General features: G+C 46.2%; 1 long non-coding RNA gene across 2 annotated transcripts; it reads left to right on the forward strand.

Moving 5' to 3' along the window:
- The first annotated feature begins 3,432 nt into the window (after positions 1-3,432).
- On the forward strand, positions 3,433-7,269 carry LOC149916806 (uncharacterized). Of its 2 annotated transcripts, none has more exons than XR_016469118.1 (2): positions 3,433-3,818; positions 5,777-7,269. It is a non-coding gene; the product is annotated as an uncharacterized LOC149916806 (long non-coding RNA). The 2 variants fall into 2 exon arrangements; XR_016469119.1 differs by having other exon boundaries at positions 5,780-7,269.
- Positions 7,270-8,652: the final 1,383 nt, after the last annotated feature.

Below are 8,652 nucleotides of genomic sequence, written 5' to 3' on the forward strand. Positions count from 1 at the left end.
CCGAAATGAAGTGGGAACAGCGTCAAGAATAGCTGTGCAGTAGCTGCTCACTCAGCACAACAAACCAACGGGAGGTAATGCAGAAGACAACTTGCTGAAGGAAGGGAGGTTAAGAACTGAAGTCACAGTTCAAGAGGTGTGCATTCTAGACAGACCCAGGAATTTCAAACAAAAAACAGGGATAGGAAATGTGAAACACCGCCCGAAGCCAACTTCTGCAGGCACCATTTAACTTCTGCTCTTCTGCTCTGTTCTGTTAGCCTGAATTGCTGAGATGTGCCAGCGTATGTAATGTCTAGGAGGGCAAATTTCCATTCGGATAATGCCCCAAAGTAGCTCAGATACATTTCCTGAGAAAACTCCTCTGAATAGAAATCTGGTCCTTTTCGTTATTCAGCTTTGAAGTGTACGTGTGAATCTGTAGCTCAGGCAAGCAGCAACAACTGATCCACGATTATCAGCCATCTCGCAACAAAGCTGTATTTGAAAGCAGTCTTTATTCTTGGTCAAGACATGAAAGACTCCCCACCTTAGAAACCTAAACTGCATGTTCTAGATTCAATGCATGTTTATCAGCAAAAGAATTCAGTGTTTTTGCCTTCTGCAAAGAGTTTGCCCGAATTCATCAAAACTAGGAAGAAAAGGCAGCCTTTAAATCTCATTTTCAGTACCGTCCCCATCAATAGCTTCCATCATCTGCAAAAACTCCCCGACTATCACTTCTGTAAATGATAACTGAATTTTCAATGGTATTCACAAGCGCTGTAATGCCCAGAGTGTTTTGTAACTCAAGTTACTTCACCAAAAACTTTATTTTTGTTTTAATTCTCCACAAATCACAACTAGACGTGCAAAACTCTACTCCCACTGGACACACTTTATATCAGTAAATGGGATTTAACTTGTTATATAACAGTAAAACTAGGCGACAAACCGAATGGAACAATTTAAACCAGTTGAACGCTGTCCCCATTAGAACCTCTTCAGTTCCAAGTTTAAAGGGCATTCTATTATCGGGTTACTATTTACCTTGGCTGCAGCAAGAAGAAATAAAAATTCCCTCCCACACATTCCTTTGCATTCTATCTGTAATTCGTTCTGGAGGCCCTAATATTAAGGAGAACATCACCACGTAGCCACTGCTCTCTCCTGTCCTTAAGTTCTGTTGCCATCCACCTTTCTTTTAAGCAAAGAAAAATGGAACAATGCTGTTGTCTAAAAAAGTTAGGTTAAATTAGTTAGATTAAATGAGTTGTTTTTACAGGCGTTCCGTACTGTTTGTTGAAAGCAGATGAACGAGCCTCAATTTTAAGCTGTTAGGAACAAGGGTGTGCAAAAGCATTCCATTCTTTTTCTTATTCCTTCCTAGTTAAGTAAGTAAAAAGTATTTGCCGTATTTTCCATAGCGTGTGATAAGAAAAATGTTAATTAAGTTTTCTTAAATGGAAAAAGGAAACTTTAGAAGTGAACTGCGATCGCTACTTTTATGTGTTTCATGTCTTTCCAACCAGCTCAGTGCATTAAATTTGATTCTGAATTTATAAACATGCCAAACAATACCTGACTCGCGTAAAGAAAATAACCAGGTGCTTACTATGTTATTAATCATATTGATGATCGACTCAGAAGCTTTTTTTTTTATAATGAGCAAACACGTTCTCAAGACTTCTTTGCACATCTGAAAGTCTGCATGGGTTGCCTTGATGTCACGGGTTTAGTAAACGGTGGACAGGACTTCTTCCACGCCTTGGCTGTTTATATGTGACGGTCACATAATGCACCACAGACAAATGGAAATCCCTAAGAATCCTTGGCAAAGTACAAATTATTTCTTTCACTTGCATGCTAACGATGAGGCGGAACCCTTTTCCTGTGTGGCCCAGTAAGCACCGCAGGGGAGCTGGGGGTGGATGCTGTTTTCCTGCTGAAATAATCTGATGAATGCTGATATTCCATTATATAAATCTGAAATTCCATTATATAAATCTGAAATTTATGCAGACCCCCAGGGAACTGCAAGTTTGATTTGTACTGCACCACAATGTGGTTTTTTTTTTTTCTTCTGTAAGAAAATTGAATTGAATTAAGTTTAAAATTTTGTTTTTTTTTTTTTAAACGGGGAGAAGTTGTGATTAATTCATAAACGTTATTGCATAAGTATTTATTACTCTCTCCACAAATAACTTTTCTTTTGTAGAGATCTAATGTCAATAGTAAAATGTTCTTTAGCTGCATTAGGTAAACAAGAAATGAGTTTGCTTGTGAGTGTATGCGCTGAAATCAGAGGCACTGGTAAAACATCATATCTAATGTTTATGCTGCCCAGGCTGTAATAATACAGTACTGATCAGTCACAGTAGGGAAACTGATGAGGAAAATGAGAGAAAGCTCACAGCTGAGAGAAAATAAACAAAATAGCTTTAAATGCAATTCAGAAAGGAAATGAAGCAATGTTCTTATCTCACCTACTGACTTTTTCTTAAACCACTGTCTAGGACAGTGTTTTTACCCATCTGTGTTTTAGTAGCAAGGAGTGTTCTTTCACGTACCAAGTAACTGACCTGGGAGGAGAGCCAACCACAGACAGTCCGTGCTTTGGAAATGGCCAAGCTGAGTTTTAATCTTCACCTTTTGCTGAGCCGAGTACACAGACATAGTTTTGGTGACCAAATGATGTCACTATTCTAGACAAAAATAAAGAATGTGGCTTCAGCCCACGTACATGTCCTCGGAGGGTGGATCCAGGCAGGCCATGGCAAGAAAAGAGAATGTCCTTGATGCCATCTACAAGATGGACACCTTGCAGACCTGAGCTTGTGCTGCAGGAGGGAGAGATCGGGTTTGGCACAAAGCCCAACTCATGGAAATAACAGGCTAATCTCACCACCAAGTGTACCTCTTGCACTTAAAACACCAAGTCAGAACTACTGATTTATGACCGAGTTACATCATTTCAGCTGCAGATTTCTCCTCCGAATGAAAACACTGTCATTGCTAATCTGAACAAGCCCTGGTGGGAAAGATACCAGCCTATCAGCTACAAGATCTGCAGTCGATCAGGCAATGAAAAGGAGTTCAGAGTCAAGGTGACCAGAAGCAACAATGCTGCAGTAAGCACCTGGAAAATCTGTAATTGATGCACTGAGAAGTTGTGGAGGAAATGCTAAGTCACAGCCTGAAGCAGTGATTGAGCACCTGGTGGGAAGGCAGGGCCAACTAAGGGGTGCTCAGGTGCAAGCAATGCAGCTGAGTGATGGAAGGGGTGGAGCCAGGATCCACCCCTTCCCAGACCTCATTTAAGGGTTGGTAGTGGAGGTGAGGGCATCTATTTTTCAGAGATCCCTGCTTACCTGTGGCTGAGTAGCTCTTTTCCTTGCTTTCTACATCTGTGGCTGCTGCGTATGGGTTCATTCTTATTTGCTTTAGCCAAAGGATCTGCTGCCCTGCTATTATCATCCCACTGAAGCTTTATAGGGTAGTTTCAGTGGAGCGAAGTTACTCTCCTATTCTCGAAGCAGGCTTAGATGGAGCATAAAGGGAGAGGGATGAAAGGTCAAATTAACAGCGGTGAGGTAAAGTTCTGGCTGTTGCTTCAACAGCATCACAATGCACACTGAAATGCAATCGCTATTTTTCCAGATCTGTATTTATGTGTCAATCACACACGTGGATCTGCGGGCAGCTCAGGCACCTGTGGGAGCTATGCCAACATGGGGAATAGAGGGTTTCCTTCTGTGCCCTACTCTGCCTGGGATTTCTATGGTGGCAAATGTCATCCTGGAAGTGGAGACATCGGAAATTACAGGGACATGTATCAGGTAACTTTCTGTGGCAGCATTTTGAATTTTTTTTTGTTTTTAATTTTGTTGTGTAAAGATTAAAGCCAAAGAAAGGGAGAAGTTCATTGCAGGTTCAACGCTCGCTCATCTTGCTAGTGAGTGCTGCAGTGAACATTGTAGGCTTTTCTTCTGGAAAAGTAGCTGTGCTGCACAGTATTGTAGGCACTGAGAAATCATGAACCCTCCCCATGTGTTTCCTGTGGGCATGTGAAAGAGAGTGTGTCTGAACCGACTGAGCCCAAGCCTCTTGGTTCCATCAGTGAGCTCTTTCTTACAGCTTGTAAAATCAAGCTGCTCTCAATAAGGAGACGCCTAGAAAATTGAGAACTGTGCAGGATACTACCCTGGTTATGTCAGTCCATTTGGACGTGGCACGGGTGATGGTTCTTTATCGAGGTTACAGCTTGGTGTTCATCTGCTTTGCTGCGATGTTCTTCCAGTCACTGGGGACTTGCCTGACAGCCATCAAATATGATGGAGAGTGGCACAGCAGCTGCAGCAGGCAGTCTCCTCAGGACCCTGGGGTGCATTTTAACACGCCCCATAGACTTGTACACATTCAGTCTCTTCAGGTGGTCTCAGACTCGCTCCTCTCTTACAGCAGGAGGGATTCTGTCCCCCAGTCCCCATCTAGAGGTTTAGGGACACGAGAGATATGGAAAGCCTGACCGCCATCAAAGATTGAGGCGAAGGACTCGCTGAGCACCTCAGCCTTCCCTACGTCTGCCATTCCCTTTTCTCACTTCTCACTTATCAGAGGGAGTACACGCTTCCCTTGGCCTTTGTCTTCTGACCGGTGTACCTGTAGAAAATTTGTTATTTTTTAAGTCTCCTGCCAAATTTAGTTTCATCTGCACATTGGTTTACTCATCGCTGCATGTCTGGAAAGCATCCGTGTATTCTTCCCAGGTTACACGTCCCTGTTTCCTCACCTGTTACATTTTCCTTCTTTTGCCTTGTTTTTTTTCCCCAGCAGGTCACTGCTCTGTCACATGCTGGTCTCGTGCCCCCTCTGCTTGGTTTCTAATGCTGGGAAATTCTGGTGCTCTCAGAAAGGCATCATTAGAGTTCCTCATATGCTTCTTTTTACCTCAGCATTTGCAAATATATATTTATATTTTTTTCTTCTGAACATGGACTGCTTTATTATTTTCTGTAGTAATTTCATAGTTAGCCTCCTCTGCCTGAGGTAACTGAAGGCTGTGAAGCATATCAAATGTTGCAGAAATGGAACCTGGCTGAAATAATGCTGCTCAGCTGGCTTTATTCCTTCTTGGTGTGGGGAAAAAAAAAAAAGTGCCAAGGGAGTGTTAGATTTTTTTTTTTTTTTGTAGATTTCATAATGATGGGGCTTTTAATATTGGAACTCATTTTCTACTTAGGTGGTTTTTTTGTTGTTGTTTATTGTATTCAGTATTCTTTATGCTGTTCTGAAACAACTGCTCAGAGGAACAGTTCTCTCCTTACGGGAGAGTCTTTCATTCACCGTTGAGTCTTGACAGATAAGTGCAGTGGCACCCCATCCCTCTGCAGCCACTTCCAACAGGCTTTGCACCTTATAGGGACTGGGTTCGTACTTTAGTGCCTCACTGAGATTAAGGACACTCCAAAGGGTAGGAATTGTTCTCCAAAGGTGAATACTTTTGCCATTTGGCTGAAATTCCTAGAAGTTACCAGCGAGGTGGATGAGGTATTCTTCTAGACAGGGAAAAAAATGTAGATCTGACTCTGTAACTTGAGAGAGAAATTGGCTAATATGGTAATTCAGTATTTGGAAAGCCACGTTCAGTGTGCTCACTTCAGTCTTCTTGTCAACTGTGAAACTGGACAGATGCAGAGGTTTGCTTCTGAGACAGAGGCAAAGGGAGTGAGTACAAGTATGTACGTGAATTTTAGCACACCACTGAAACAGCTTTATTTCTTTTTTTTTCTCTCAGCAGATAAAAACTTTTAGCTCCCATCATTCCCTAGTTGGCCATTTGCCCATTCATAAGGTTATCTGGGAATTGTGGAGAGGATGATGTGAATAGAAGTTCTGACTGTATAGGATATACATATGGAATCACAGTTATAGTGGTTTGAGGAGAACAAAAGATATCTGCAATCTGAGGGCTGTTCTGCACCACATGGAGAACTTAAGCACTTTAATGTTTAAGGCCACTGAATGTGAAAATATAAGAGCTCAAGTGTCCTGCAAAAATACATGGGAAAATAAGGAGCTGAAATGTCTCTCTGGCAGTCAATTCCTGGGCTGCTAGACATTAGATTGTCTTTTCAGTTACATTTAGATTTTTCTTTTCCCAAGTGATTATTTATTTCTAAGCAATTTGTACTCTTCTTAAAAGCTAAAATTTCCCATATTCCTGTATGGCAATAAATGCTGCCTGGAGAATGTGGTAATTGGTGGGAGGCCCCACACTAAAGCCCTCAGGTTTGAGGGCTCACATCCTTCATCCCACCTCTGATGAAACCACTTGCATATTTAGCCCAATCCTCAGCAAAAAAAGGCTTCACTGCTGTCCTCACCCTGCAACAAGATCAGAACCACAGAGCTGAAGAACTGAACAGGGATTGTAAAGGGCTCTCCGGAGATCACATTCCCAGAGGACACTGGGCAGCCATTGGTCTCTCATCCATTCCTCAGAAATGAGATGCTCCCAGCCCTCCGCCCCCCCCCCATCATCTTTATCGCCCTCTGCCAGACCACAAATTTCCCATCCTTCTCGACCTGCAGAGCCGAGAAGCGGACACGGCCAGCTGCGTGAAGGTCTTACCTGCTTCCTCGTCCCGCTCTGTAACGCGAACCGCGACTCCGCCACCGTGCCGGTCTGTCTTGCCTAAAAAGAACATCCGCAGCAGCACTGCAGTCACGCAAGCTGCCCCGCCGCATCTCCGCAATGGGCGTGAGATGGTGCTCCTGAAGTTACACAGAACTGGGGGAGAGGAAGGAGGACGCGCACGTCCCGTGCTACTCGCTGTCACCCCGAGCACAGAGCGCTTACCTGGGGACCCCAAACGCTCGCCGACGATGAGAGGCTCCGCCGCGGCCCTCGCTTCGCCTGCAAAACAAACTTCAGTCTTAGCAGCCCTTCATGCCTTTTCTCACCCCCCAGCGGCACGCAGGCTGAAGCAATACGGCCCCGTCCCGCTCGCTCCTACCGGTGACGGCGGGAGGATCTGAAGCGCCCGCTTAAAAACCCCGGGGAGCTGAGAGCACCGCGTCGGAACTCGGGGAACCGAGCGGCAGCACCTTCCGAAAATGCGACGGAAACCGGGCAGCGACGGCACTCCGGCTCCAAGAAGGTGGGACAGCCCAGCCGGTCCTAGAAACAGCGGTGAGGACACCGGACGGCTCCCCACCTCTGCCGTCTTGTTACCTTCTGAACTGCTCACACGCCGGGCTCATCCTTACTGAGCGCGGTCTCGTTATCATCAGCCTGAAACAAAACAAAGCAACAAACGCAGAACGTTAAATAGAACCTTAAATAGAATCCCAAGGCTTCCTTCTAAAAGCAGCCCCTCGCGTTGCTTTTCAGCCGCAGCAGCGCTACAGCAGCATAAAGAAACACAACGCGCTCCCGCACCCGAGCATCTTCGCGACCCTCCTCGTGAATCCCCGCAGCCTCCGGCGGAGCTGCGATCCCGAGCTCCCGACGAAGCGCGGCTGTGCGCGGGCGGACGCGGCTCCGCGGCACCTGGCGCTCGTTAGCGCGGCTGGGTCTCCTTATGGCCGGCCGGGGCTCTGACAGCTCGACGCGTGGGCTCCGGATCTGAATTACGGACTTAAATTACGCTTCCAATTAATGTTTATTACGCGCTTTTCCCTCTCGTCTCGTTGTTTGATGACGGAATCGAGTGCACCCTCAGCAAATTTGCTGACGACACCAAGCTGAGTGGTGCGGTCGACACGGTTGAAGGAAGGGATGCCGTTCACAGGGATCTTGAGAGGCTGGAAAGGTGGGCCCGGGTGAACCTGATGAGGTTCAACACGGCAAAGTGCAGAGTTTTGCACTTGGGCTGGAGGAATCCCAGGCATCCCTACAGACTGGAAGGAGCGGTCCTTGAGAGCAGCCCTGTGGAGAGGGACCTGGGGGTCTTGATGGATGAAAAACTTAACATGAGCCAGCAGTGTGCCCTTGTGGCTCGGAAGGCAAATGGTATCCTGGGCTCCATCAAAAGAGGGGTGGCCAGCAGGGACAGGGAGGTGATTGTTCCCCTCTACTCTGCTCTTGTGAGGCCCCGTCTGGAGTACTGCATCCAAGTGTGGAGCCCCCAGTACAAGAAAGACAGGGAGCTGTTGGAGAGGGTCCTGAGGAGGGCCACAAAGATGATCAGGGGACTGGAGCACCTCCCCTATGAGGACAGGCTGAGGGAGCTGGGCTTGTTCAGCCTGGAGAAAAGAAGGCTGCGGGGTGACCTCATTGCAGCATTTCAATACCTAAAGGGAGCCTGCAGAGGGGAGGGGAATCAACTCTTTGAAAGGGTAGGTAACTGCAGGACGAGGGGAAATGGTTTTAAGTTGAGGGAGGGGAGATTTAGGTTGGATGTCAAGGGGAAATTCTTTAGAGAGAGTGGTGAGGTGCTGGAACAGGCTGCCCAGAGAGGTTGTGGATGCCCCATCCCTGGAGGTGTTCAAGGCCAGGTTGGATGGGGTCCTGGGCAGCCTGGTCTAGCATTAAATGAGGAGGTTGGTGGCCCTGCATGTGGCAGGGGGGTAGGAGATTCATGATGCTTGAGGTCCCTTCCAACCGCAGCCATTCTGTGATTCTGTTGTTGGGTTCGTTATCAAGTGAAATAATGGTACAGATTGCTT

The sequence above is a fragment of the Phasianus colchicus genome, chromosome 9 (genome assembly GCF_987193195.1).
Source record: "Phasianus colchicus chromosome 9, bPhaCol1.hap1.1, whole genome shotgun sequence".
In the NCBI taxonomy this organism is placed as follows: domain Eukaryota; kingdom Metazoa; phylum Chordata; class Aves; order Galliformes; family Phasianidae; genus Phasianus; species Phasianus colchicus.